We start from the raw sequence: 13,541 nt of genomic DNA, 5'->3' as shown, positions 1-13,541 counted from the left end.
CCACAAAACAAATGGTTTACCCCTGCAATGCATGTGAACTAATCAAATTGCCCAATATATGAGTTCTTGTCATCTACATGGTCAAAATAGTACTTTTTCAAATGATCATTGACATGTCACTTCTCTGTGCAAAACCTTCATTTCAACGCAAGTGCTTACTAGAGCCTAGAATGGCTTGGACAATCTCACTCTGATTATCCTTCTGAATGTCATCTTTCTAGCTACTCCATTCACATTGACCCACCTCTTCCTTCAACTAGCCAAAGTAGACTCACCCCAAAACACAGGTATGCACTGCCCTCCCAAAATTTGTAAAACTCACTTCCTTATGAATATCAGGTTTCTAGAAACCTGATATTCCTTAGATAAGAAACAAAAAGTGGTCTCATCTTCTTACTGAGATTTAAAGTTTTGCATTGCTCTGAATACTAGGAATGCTACTTATGATTTCATTCTTTGATAAATTGTACTCATCTTCTTCTCTGCATTGCCATAGCATCAATTCCTAGATGACTACATGTATTCTGTAAATATTTGGTTAGCCAATGTGTCTTGTTCCAAGATGTCATTGTGTATGTAGGTGAAGTTCACTGCAACCTAAAATGGCATGGTTTCCAATAGGCATTCATTTCACACTCTGCTGCTCATCAGCTCAGGACAGCTGGAATTCTGGGTACTTTTGGCTAAGAAACATAACTACTACTGACAGAGAAATGTATTGATTCTAAAGATTATCCTCAAGGTTAGCTCCATACTGAAGGTTGGATATAGATTTTATATCCCAACCACTCACGCTACACAGAGGTCTACTTTTTCCAGTATGAAAAATTGATGTAGTGTTTTTGAGGAATATTCTCTATGCCTGTTTGCCCTGAGAAGCATATCATCCTCAACATGCTTAGTTAAGTCTTTCTAGGGATGGAGGAGGTGATGGCTTTGGTTTTCTAAACTACCACTAGGTGGAGCACTTTCTGTAACCAGGCATTCTGGAATTCTAGCAAATAGTCTGATACATTAAGAGAGAGCACTTCTTTATTCCATCTGATCATGGGAAGGACAAGCCTGGACGTGTTCTTCCATTGGAAATATATTCTGATTTGTGAGTGCCCAATTTCAATAAAAAGTTATGCACACCAATTCTAATACTTCCTGTAGGAATTGTCCCCATCCCACATTCTCTATTTCCAGAGCATTCCGTTAGAAGCAACAAGCACAACTTTTCTATTTGCTTCTGATAACTTCCACAATGTGAATATGGGACCATTTTTTAAATTGTCTTTAAGAACTGTGTTTCCATTCAACTATAAAAAATCATTATGTCATATTCTCAAAACTAAGGAAGTACTTATGGAGCAAACACAAGTGTATCCTCTCACCTTAAGCTGAAATAGCAATCTTTATTTATGAACTTACTACCTAAGTTACATTTTGAGAGTTAGACATGGTCCGGCTCCATTTATTCCAAGAGCTTCAAGTTTTACATTTTTCTTCATTACCAGATGTAATGGAGATATAATTTTCCTAGTGCCACATATGTGTGTGTGTATATATACATACACATATATACATATATATGTGTGTATATACATATATATGTATATACATATATATATATATCACAGCTGAAACCTGAAGGGGTCGGCTATTCCTTCTTCTAGAGTGTCTCGTTGCCACTACTGAATCCTGAACTACCTACTTTAACTCTCATGCGTAAGAACTTCCCTAAAATGAGATGTTTATATCTTCATTTATCATTTATGATCTGGAAAATTGTAGTCTACAATGGTAGATCTAATGCCAACTTAAAATGTTAAAATGAGGTCTTAGACTTAACAACAGAATTTTCATTGTTAATGAAAGTCAAAACAGGATGAAAAACTATGGGTAACAACCTCTCTTATATTACCTAAAATTGCCATGGAAAGATTCTCAATCTCTAGCTCATTGCTCACCAGTAAAAGAAGCTATAAAGGATGAAAGGAATTGGAAATTAGAAAACTTCTCTATAAAAACTTGGTGGAGCTAGCCACCAGGAGTCATGATTTTAATCCTAGCAAATGAGGAGGCTGAGATATGAGGATTGCAATTTGAAGCCAGCCTGGACCAGAAAGACCATGAGATCCTTATCTCCAATGAACTTTAAAAAAACCTGGAAGTGGAGTGATGGTTCAAATGGTAGAACACTAGTTTTGAGCAGAAAAGCTCAAGGACAGTATTCAGGTCCTGAGTTCAAGACCCAGGACACACACACACACACACACACACACACACACACACACACATACACACACACACACACACACACACACACACACACACACACACACACACCAAAATAAAAACCAAAAGCTTGGTGTAAATGTAGTATATCCCCACTCAGAGAAGGTTCTCCTCCTCTTACCAATTTTACACGTGAAGAGAGTTTCATAAAACAATGAGAATATATGTAATTCCAGATTGACTGATGAACCCCTATAATCACAACTACTCAAAGGAGGATAGAGTTTCCTAGTTTGAGCCCAGCCTGGACCAAAAATTCATGAGACCCTATGTCAACACATAAAATTATCATTGGGAGTGGACTGTAATCCCATCTACAGAGGAAGCAAAGGTTGGAGACTGAAGGTTCAAGGCTGACCTGAGCAAAATCATTAGACCAATCCTATCTGAAAAGCAAGCTAAAGTAGAAAGTGGTACAAGTACAGCTCAAGTGATAAGCACTTAACGTAGCAAGTCTTGAGGTCCTGAGTTCAGGGCCATTACTCCCCCCCCCCCCCCAAATTACAGCTATAATGGGAAGGATAAATAGGAAGAAGGTCCGGGTCAACACAGAAAAAAATGAGAGACACTATCTCAAAATTAAGAAAGAGCAGAAAACATAGCTTGGAAAGTTAAGAGCCTTTCTAGCAAGCAGAAAGTCCTGGGTTCAAAACCAAATACTTCCAAAATATAGATAAATAAATTGGATGGAAGTATAACTGCCATTCGCATAGAAACAAAGCACTTTTTATTTCTACATGATTATATATACAGATAAGCATGTATGTATATAAATGTACATATATGTATGTATGTATATATATATATTGCCAGTCCTGGGGCTTGAGCTCAGTGCCTAGGACTGTCCTTGAGCTTCTTCTGCTCAGGGCTAGCATTCTAACACTTGAGCCACAGCTCAACTTCTGGCTTTTTCTGTTTATATGGAGCTGAGGAATGGAACCCAGGGCTTCATGCATGCAAGGCAAGCACTCAACCATTAAGCTACATTCCAGCCCTATATTTGTTCTTTATGAAGTTCTTTTTTAAAATTGTATTTTCTTATAAAGATGCTGTACAGAGGGGTTGCAGTTACACCAGTAAGGGAATGAGTACATTACTTGTCCAGAATTATTATCCCCTCCTTTGTTTTCCTCCTACTATCCCTTCCCTCCCCCACCTCCCCCACGCCCACTCTCAAAGTAGTAAAGTTCATTTCCAACATAGTGTCTTGTAAGAATTATTGTTGCAATGAGTGATCCTGTATCCTTGTTTCAGCATGTTTTTATTCCCCTTCCCATCCCCAAATTAGATACTTGTATATACAAGATGCAAGGTACCAAAATCAAATACAGTGACAACAGGGATATACCATGAGAGGAAGAACATACAAGTGAAAAAAAAAAACAAAAAAAAAATCACATAGTATATTATAAACAACAAGAACCAAGAGAAAAACTCTTATGTCCATATCTTAGGGTTCATTTTGCTTAGCATCATCTTATATGGTGATATGTACATGGTTTTGAGCTTTTCTGCTCATCTGATAATATTATCCTAGGTATATATTAATTATTGCAAGTAAGGAAAACCATGGGACCTATATTTCTTTGGGCCTGGCTTACTTCACTTAATATACTTTTTTCCAAGTCTTTCCATTTCCTAACAAATGGGGCAATGTCATTCTTTCTGATGTAAGCATAGAATTCACATTTTCTTGATCCATTCTTCCACTGAGGGGCATCTGGGTTGGTTCCATATCTTAGCTATGATGAATAATTTTGCTACAAACATAGTTGTGCTGGTAGCTTTAGTATAACCTTGTTTGTGATGATTGGGGATCATAAGTGGGATTGCTGAGTCATAGGAGAGCTCTATGTGTAGTCCTTTGAGAACCTCCATACTGCTTCCCAGAGTATTTGAACAAGTTTACACTCCCACCAATAGTCCAGTAGCATTCCCTTTTTTGGCACATTCCATTCAGCATCTGTTATTAGATTTCTTGATTATAGAGATTCTAACTGAGGTGAGGTGGAATCTCAATGTTGTTCGGATTCGCATTTCTTTTATGACCTGAGAAATTGAGCATCCTTCATGGGTCTATTAGTCACACATTTCTTTTTCAGAGAAGTCTCTCTTTAAGTCTTTAACGCACTTATTAATGGGGCAGTTGTTTCTTTGAGGATTTGTTGTTGAGGGGTTTAATTTTTTGAGTTCTAAGTACATTTTAGATAGGAGGCATTTGTCTGTTGTATAGCTAGTGAAGATCTTCTCCCAATCTGTGGACTTTGTATTGATCTTATTACCTATGCCCTTTACCATGAAGAAGCCCTGCAGTTTAATACAATCCCATTTGTCCTACTTTTCTTTGATTAATTGTGTTTCTGGGTCTCTATTGAGAAAATTTTGGTCTGTGTCCTACAGTTTCTCCTATTCCTTCCTGTAAGTTTTCAGGGTGTCTGCTTTGACTTTGAGGTCTTTGATTCGTTTGGAATTGATTCTGGTGGAGGGTAATATGTAAGGATCTAATTTTGGTTTTCGATAGATGTTTAACCAGTTTTGCCACACCATTTACTGAAGATGCTCTCTTTCTTCCATTCAATTTTTTAAGCTCCCTTATCAAAGATTAGGTCGCTATAGGTGTGTGGGTTCCTTTCTAGGTCTTCAGTTCTATTCCATTTTTTCAGGTCTGTTCTTGTGCCAGTACCAAGCTGTTTTGATTACTATGGCTTTGCAGTAGATTCCAAGTTTGGTATTGATATTCCTCCAGCACTGTTCTTTCTGCTAAGGATTGTTTTTGTTATATTCAGGTCTTTTATTGTTTCATATGAGTTTTTGGATTGCTTCTTCTATCTCATTGAAGAAGAAGATTGGAATATTGATAGGTATCACATTGAATTTGTAGATACCCTTTGACAGTATTGCCATTTTCACAATGTTAATACTCTCAGCCCAGAAGCATGGGAGGTTTTTCTACTTACTTAGTTCTGCTTTAATTTCCTTTTTCAGATATTTTAAAACTTTCATCATAGAGGTCCTTCACTTCTTTAATTATGTTAATTCCTAGATATTTTATTTGGGGTGGGGAGCTATTCCAAAAGGAGTTGCTTTCCCAATTTCAGCCTCGCACTTCTCTTTGTGGGCATACAGAAAAACCATTGCTTTTTGAGCGTTAATTTTATACCCTGCTACTTTGCCAAAGTTTCAAATCAGCTCCAGTAACTTAGGAATGGACTCTATGGGATTCCTTAAATATAAGATCTGTCATCTGCAAAGAGGGAGAGTATTACTTCATCTTTCCCTATTTGGTTCCCTTTTATGTTTGCATCTTGTATTATTGCTCTAGCTAGGCATTCTGATACTAAATTGAAGAGGAGTGGAGAGAGCAGTCATCCTTGTCTCATTCCTAAGTTTAGAGGGAATGGATTTAGCTTTTTGCAATTAAGGATAATGCTTGCTGTAGGTTTGTCATACACAGCCTTTATTATATTGAGGAATGTTCCCTGGATTCCTAGCTTCTTCCAGAGCTTTCATCCTAAAGGGGTGCTGGATCTTGGCAAATGTTTTCTTTGCATCTGTTGAGATAATCATGTGGTTCTTATCCTTGCTCTTGTTACATTAATTGATTTGCATATATTGAACCAGCTTTGCATCCCTGAAATGAATCCAGTTTGATCATGGTGTATGATTTCTTTTTGATGAAGTGTTGAAGTCGATTAGGCAGAATTTTGTTAAGAAGTTTTGCATCAATGTTCATCAAAGAACATATAGTTCTCTTTCTTTGGTGAGTCCCCATCTGGTTTTGGGATGAGGGTTGTGATGGCTTCAGTTTCACTGAAGAGCTGGAGAAGTATTGGTGTGAGTTCTTCTTTGAAGGCCTTGTAGAATTCAACCGTAAATTAGTCGGGTCCTGGGATTTTCTTGGATGGGAGGTCTCTTACTGCTGTTTCTATTTTGATGCTTGATTTGGGTCTGTTAAGTTGGTTTAAATCATCTTGGTTTAGTTTGGGCATATCAATATTTGCTAGAAGTTTATCCATATCTTCCAGATTCTCAAACTTATTAGCATAAAGATTTGAGAAGTATCCCCTTATGTCAGAATCTTGGTTGTTTCTGTAGTGATGTTTCCATTCTCATCTCTGGTTTTCTTTATTTCGGTGTGTACGCTTCTTTCTGTGGTAAGATTTGAAAAGGGTCTATCAATTTTGTTAATTTTTTCGAAGAACCAACTCTGTTTTATTGATTCTTTCTATGGTTTATTTTGGACTCTAATTCATTTAATTCTGATTTAATTTTTTACTTACTGGTTTCCCACTACTGAATTGGGGTTTTGCTTGTTGCTCTTTTCCAAGGATCTTCAGGTATCTCATTAAATTGTTGGTTTCAGATCTCTCCAGTTGTTCATGTAGGAGGTCAGAGCTATAAACTTGCCTATGAGTTCTGCCTTTGCTGTGTCTCAGAAGAACTGGTAATTTTTGTGTTCATTTTTGTTAAATGTTCTGAACATTTGAATTTCCTTCCTATCTCTTCCATGACCCACTGGTCATTCAACAGTGTGTTGTTCACTCTCCATGTGTTACAGGATTTTCTTTGATGGCTTTTGGTGGTGAGTTCTAATTATTCCCTTGTGGTCTAAGAGAATGCAGGGCAGAATTTCAATGTTTCTGAATTTGGAAAATTTGCTTTGTGACCTAAAATGTGGTCTATTTTGGAGAATGTTCCATGGGCTTTAAAGAAGAACCTGTATTCTGATGCTGTGGGTAAAATATTCTGTAGATGTCTGTTAGGTCTAGTTCACCTATGCAATTGTTTAGACCTGGTCTTTCTCTGTTTAGTTTTTGCTGGGTTCATCTATCCAGCAGGGACAGTGGTGTGTTAAAGTCCCCAGCAATTAATATCTTTGGATCTATGTGAGATTTTAGGGAAAGCAGTGTTTTTTGCATGTATTTGAGAGCTCCTGTATTTGGAGAATAGATATTTAGAATTGTTATATCCTCCTGTAGGAGAGATCCCTTTATTAGTATATAATGTCCTTCTTTATCTCTTCTCTCTATTTGAAGTCTATTTTATCTGATAATTGGATTGCAACTCCCGCCTGTTTATTGGGGCCATTTGCTTGGTAGATTTTATTCCAGCTTTTCACTTTCAGAATATGAATTTTTTTGTTCGAGGTGTGTCTCCTGAAGGCAGCAGATATAAGGATCTTGCTTTATGATACAACTAGACAATCTAGGTGACTTTCCTGGTGAGTTAAGTCCACTAGTATATTGAGAGTTAGGATGGAGCTGTGTTTTGTAGTTCCTGCCATGTTATCCATTCACCTTTGTAGGGGTTGTGCCTACTAGATTTTTTTTAAATGTTTTGGAACCATCTTTTTTTTGTACATTTTGTATTGTAAAATTGCTGTGCAGAGGGGTTACAGTTACATGAGCAAGGTAATGAGTACATTTCCTATTGAGCATTGTTTTCTCCTCCTTTGTTTTCCCCCTACCATCCCTTCCCTCCCTCCTCCACAACTACCACCCCACCCCCGCTTCCAAAGTTGTAAAGTTAGTTTTCAACATAGTGTTACAATGGGTCAACCTGTATTCTTATTTAAGAATTTTGTTTTTTCCTTCCCCTTCTTAAATTAGAGAAGTGTATATACAAGATGCACAGCACTGACATCACATACAGTGAAAACAGGGGTTATACCATTGGGGAGGAACATACAAAGAAACAAAAAAAATCACATGGTATATTTTACATATGTTAGAGACAATAGCAAGAAAGAAAAAATATTTGTGTCACTATCTTGAGGTTCATTTTGCTTGACATCATCTTATATGGTCATATGTTTATAGCTTTCAGCCTTTTCTGCTTATCCTACACATGTACTAGTTATGGGAAACCATGGGACCTATGTTTCTTTGGGCCTGGCTTAAATCACTTAATATAATTTTTCCAGTTCTTTCCATTTCCTAACAAATAGGGCAGTGTCAATCTTTTTGATGGTGGCACAGAATTCCATTGTGTATCTATACCACATTTTCTTGATCCATTCATCTACTGAGGGGCATCTGGGTTGGTTCCATATCTTAGCTATGATAAATAATGCTGCCATAAATATAGTTGTGCTGGTAACCTTAGTATGGCCTTGTTTTTGATCATATGGATAAATGCCCAAAAGTGGGATTGTTGAGTCATAGGGAGCTCTATGTGGAGTGTTTTGAGGATCCTCCATACTGCTTTACAAAGTGGTTGAACCAATTTACACTCCCACTGACAATGGGTCAAAGACCTTGGAGTATAAGCAGACACCCTGAAAACATTACTGGAAGGAATAGGAGAAAACCTAAAACTCCTTTGCACAGGCCGGAATTTTCTTTATAGAGACTCAAAAACACAACAAATGAAAGAATGGTTGGACCAATGGGATTGCATGAAGCTGCAGATCTTCTGCATGACAAAGGACATAGCTAGCAAGATCAATAGAAAGCCTACAGATTGGGAGAAGATCTACACTAGCCACAAAATGAACAAGGGCCTCATATTTAAAATATATTTGGAACTCAAAAAATTAAATCCCCCAACAACAAATCCTCAAAGAAGCAACTGCCTAATAAATAAGTGGGCTAAAGACTTAAAGAGAAACTTCTCTGAAGAGGAAATAAGAATAGCCAATAGACACATGAAGAAATGCTTAAGTTCTCTAGCCATAAAAGAAATGCAAATCAAAACAACATTGAGATTCCACCTCACCCCAGTTAGAATAGCTATAATCAAGAACTCCAATAACAACAGATAGATACTGGAGGGTACATTATAAATACATTAGAAACAATAGCAAGCAAGAAAAAAAAAGTGTCACTATCTTGGGGTTCATTTCGCTTAACATCATCTTATATGGTCTTATGTACATAGCTTTTGACCTTTTCTACTTAAATAAGGGAAACCATGGGACCAATGTTTCTTTGGGCCTGGCTTACTTCACTTAATAAAATTGTCTTCAAGTCTTTCCATTTCCTAACAAATGGCAGTGTTGTCATTCTTTCTCATGGAGGCATTGAATTCCATTGTGTGTGTGTGTGTGTGTGTGTGTGTGTGTGTGTGTGTGTGTGTGTGTGTGTGTATACCACATATATACCTATATACCATATATATCTATATATCTATATAGATAGATATATATATCACATTTTCTTTCTTTTTTTTTTGGGGTCCGGTAGTGGGGCCTGAACTCTGGGCCTGGGCGCTGTCCTTCAGCTCTTCAGCTCAAGGCTAGCGCTCTACCACTTAAGCCATAGCGCCACTTCCGGCTTTTTTCTTTTTGCTTATGTGGTGCTGAGGAATTGAACCCTCAGGCATGCAAGGCAAGCACTCTACCACTGAGCCACCTTCCCAGCCCTTATATCATCACATTTTCTTGATCCATTCATCTATTGAGGGGCATCTGTGTTGGTTCCATATCTTAGCTATGGTAAATAATGCTACGATAAACAGATGCTGGAGGGGATGTGGCCAGAAGGGAACCCTACTGCATTGTTAGTGGGAGTGTAAATTTGTTCAACCACCTTGGAAAGCAGTATGGAGGTTCCTCAAAAGACTCTACATAGACCTCCCCTCTGACCCAGGAATCCCACTTTGGGGCATTTACCCAAATGATCACAAACAAGGCCATACCACTAGATTCTTACTATGAGTCTCTGCTTCTCTTTACAGGGACTGTTTCTAGGCCTTTTTTGTGCTCATATTGGTTTTCTATTTGTAGGAAATCTTTAAGTATCTTTTGTAGGGATGGTTTGGTGGAGATATATTGTTTCAATTTTTCTTTGCTGTGGAAGGTTTTATTTGTTTCTCTGTTATGAAGTAGAGTTTAGCTGGGTACAGTATTCTTGCATGATAGTTGTTTGTTTTTAGGGTATGGCATACATAATTCCAGGTTTTTCTTGCTTTTATGATCTCTGCTGAGAAATCTGTAGTTATTCTAACTGGTTTTCCTTTATAGGTGTTTGATTTTTTTCTCCTTGACAGCTTTAAGTATCCTTTTCTTGGTCTCTATTGATCCTGTGTATTACAATATGATGATGGGATGTCCTGTTCTGGTCTGGGCTATTTGGGGTTCTAAAGACTTCTTGTATCTGAATGGGCCTATCTTTTTGTATGTTTGGGAAGTTCTCTGCTAGAATTCTGTTAATTTCCTAGATCTTTTGCTTCTGTCTCCAGTCCCTCCTCTACACCTATTAACCTTCTGATGGTGTCTTCTATCTGTTGAATTGATCTATCATATTTCTTGGATTTGTTTTGATTACTTATTTGTTCTTTTTCTCTATAATGTCTAGGCTATCTTCAATCCCCAAATTCGATCTTCTCCATGGTCTAACCTATTGTCAAGATTTTTTACTTTGTTTTTTATTTCCTTTCCTTTTAATTATTCAGATTTGATAGCTTCAATTTCTTTGTTTAAGATTTTGGATCTTGTATGGACTTCTTTTCCCCCTTGACGTGTTTTTCAGTGTTCACGCTTAAATCCCTTAATTCAGTGGTTATAGTTTCACTGGACTCCCTTTCCTTCTGTTGGAATTCATTCAGCTTTCTGTTTGTGGACTTCGTGGATACCTCCAGCTTTCTATTTGTGGATTCCATGGACTCCATTATAAATCTTTAGTTATTCTCATCATGCTTTTTCAATTCCTCTATTAGGGTTTGTTTATTCTCATGTGATTCCTCTATTAATCTGGTTATTTGCATCACACTCACACATTGTGCTATCATACTTCTACAGAGCCCTTTGCTGGCTTTCAATCTTTTCATTCAGCATTTTAACCAGTAGTGTTTGTAGAGCATTTTCAGAACTCTCCTCTGGATTATTCATTAATTGCTCTCTTGCCTGATTATTATCTGTGGGAGTTGAGGTATGTAGATTTTCCATTCTTCTTGTGTTTCTATGGCTTGTTCTACCCATATGTGTATGGAAGCAAAACCAATTCCGTGCTAGAACACTATTCTAAGGCAAGCATCAACAGGGAGCCCTAGAGTTGCACAGATTTTTTACACAGTTAAAATGAATAAAGATACAATCTAGTTCAACAATAAATGAGAATGGATTATGAAAATCAAATAAGGCATCAGGGGACCAGAAATTTGTAGGTGTAGGGAGAACTGTGAGAAAATAGGATTAGAGGAATGTAGGGAGGGAAAAGGAGAGAGGGAAGATAACTAAGACCTAAATTCAGAGAGAGGAAAAAGAGAGAATGAAAGGGAAAAGGAAGATAAAGAAGGAAAAATATTTTAATAGTTTAAAAATAAAAAACTTTAAAAAATTATATAAGTATAAAGAAACAATACCACGATTAAAGGAAGTAAGGGGGCAGAGATTGTGAATTACGAAATAAATGTTTATGTTAGTATGCATATAATGAAGAATAACACCTAATAATTAAAGATGGGTATGTATCTGAGTATGAACAGAACAAAAAAAGTAAGGTGAAAAAAGAAAAAGGACCAAGAAGGAATAGACAAAAAAGAATTAAAAAATAAAAATAATGAAAAAGTAGAAGAAATTAAATTTTTTAAAAAAATAGTAGAAAATAATTCTTTGATTTGTTGTTTTTTTTTTTTTGGGGGGGGGGGGCGGAGATCTTGTGTTTCTCCTGTGTCTGTAACCAGTCTCTTGTTGGAGTCTATAATTTGCTAGTAGTATTTGGTTTTCTTGTGGCTCAGATGGCTTAAGTTAGTTTGTTTGAGCAGGCAGAAGGAACCTCTGCCTTACTGGCACAAGGACTTTGTGACCTTCCTCTTAGAATAATTCAGTGGGAGGGCAATCTCCTTTGAGTGTCAGACCAGAGGGAGATGGCTGCTTTCAGTAGCTTGGAGTAGCTGTAAGGAAGCTTGAATATGGGTAGGGTTGTGGCCTGTAAGCAATAGTAGCTTTTCCATAAAGTGCTAGCTTCTGAGACACTCTTGTGGCCCAGCCTGGAGCTACTCTCAGGTTTAATGCCTTATCCCATTTTGAGATGTTTTTCTTTTAACTTCTGGCAGCTGGGATAGCAGCCTATGGTGCAGAGGGGCGGGAACTGCCTCTGGCTCTGTTTACCTGGTGAAGAAATTCGCCCTGCTCTGGGGGAGCTTCCTTCACCTGGGAAGGACAACTTTCCAATGGGTAGAGCTGAGCTCTGCTGGTCAGGTTCCTTTGACATGTTAAAAATGGCTCTCAGTGTCTGCTTCTAAGGCCTGAATTATCAAAGATGACACTCTTCTTTGGTGGTGGGGGAGGAGCTACCTTCAAAATGCTGTTTTGTGAGAAGGAGTGAGAATGTCTTGTGGGGTACTCATGCCTTTCCCTTGGCTTTTGGCTGTCCAGGGTCTGCTTAGTCTGTGGTCAGCAGGATGAAAATTTCTGCTCCTTGTCAGTTCATGCTGGCACTGAATAGAAGCTTCTCTCACTCCATCTCTTGTGTCTTTGTTTCAGGCTCTGTCTGTTGATATGGTGGCTATGGTGATGGCTTCTGCCACCACCACTGCTGTGGGTACCAGCAAGTGTTTGAATCTGTTTTCTTAAACAAGTGTCTGCCTGAATTTTTTCTTTTTGGCCAAACTCTCTGTACTATGACGACCCACTTGGTGTGACCCTCTTGCCTTGGATTTTTCACTGGAACACTAAAACTTCCTTCTTCACAAGAGCTTGTTTAGCCACCAGCTGCTCTGCCACCATCTTCCTGACTACCTCTCTTCTGAAGTTCTTAATGTAACTTAGCTACATTCATATGTTTTCCTTCCTTTACCATTGTTTTTATTTTTTACTCTATCTTCCAGTTATTCTGGATAGCAATTTTCTTTCTTCTTATGTCTCTGAAATCAGCCTTTCATATCTCATAGTAACTTTCATATACATCCCATTTCTTTATCCCTTTTCATTGTGTTCTCAGAGAATTTCTTTATTTTCCAGATTCTTCATTTGATCTTTTTGATTTGCTAATTTTTATCTCTTTCTCTTAAGCTATGATGATATATTTATTTTATTTAATATTTTTTGCGAAATCTTAAGAGTGAATTATTGTGTTAAATTTTGAGACTGCTAACAAAACACAATGGTTGATTAGTATTATAAATGATAGTCCCTATTAGTTGCTAGACTGGGTTTATTTATCTCCAATGACCCTCAGAGGAAGCAAATTTATATTCTGATGACAAGATCTCTGGCCATCACTTGTAGGACTGGGCATATGTTTGGCCAACTCTAATAGTGTCTAAATTCAGAGTTGATGCCAAGGTTCATGGAGAGATCCAGAGTTGCCTGGGCATGA

Source organism: Dipodomys spectabilis, unplaced genomic scaffold, assembly GCF_019054845.1.
Source record: "Dipodomys spectabilis isolate Male_0828 unplaced genomic scaffold, ASM1905484v1 ptg000174l, whole genome shotgun sequence".
In the NCBI taxonomy this organism is placed as follows: domain Eukaryota; kingdom Metazoa; phylum Chordata; class Mammalia; order Rodentia; family Heteromyidae; genus Dipodomys; species Dipodomys spectabilis.
The sequence above is the reverse complement of the archived record's forward strand: the minus strand, read 5'-3'. Positions refer to the sequence as shown.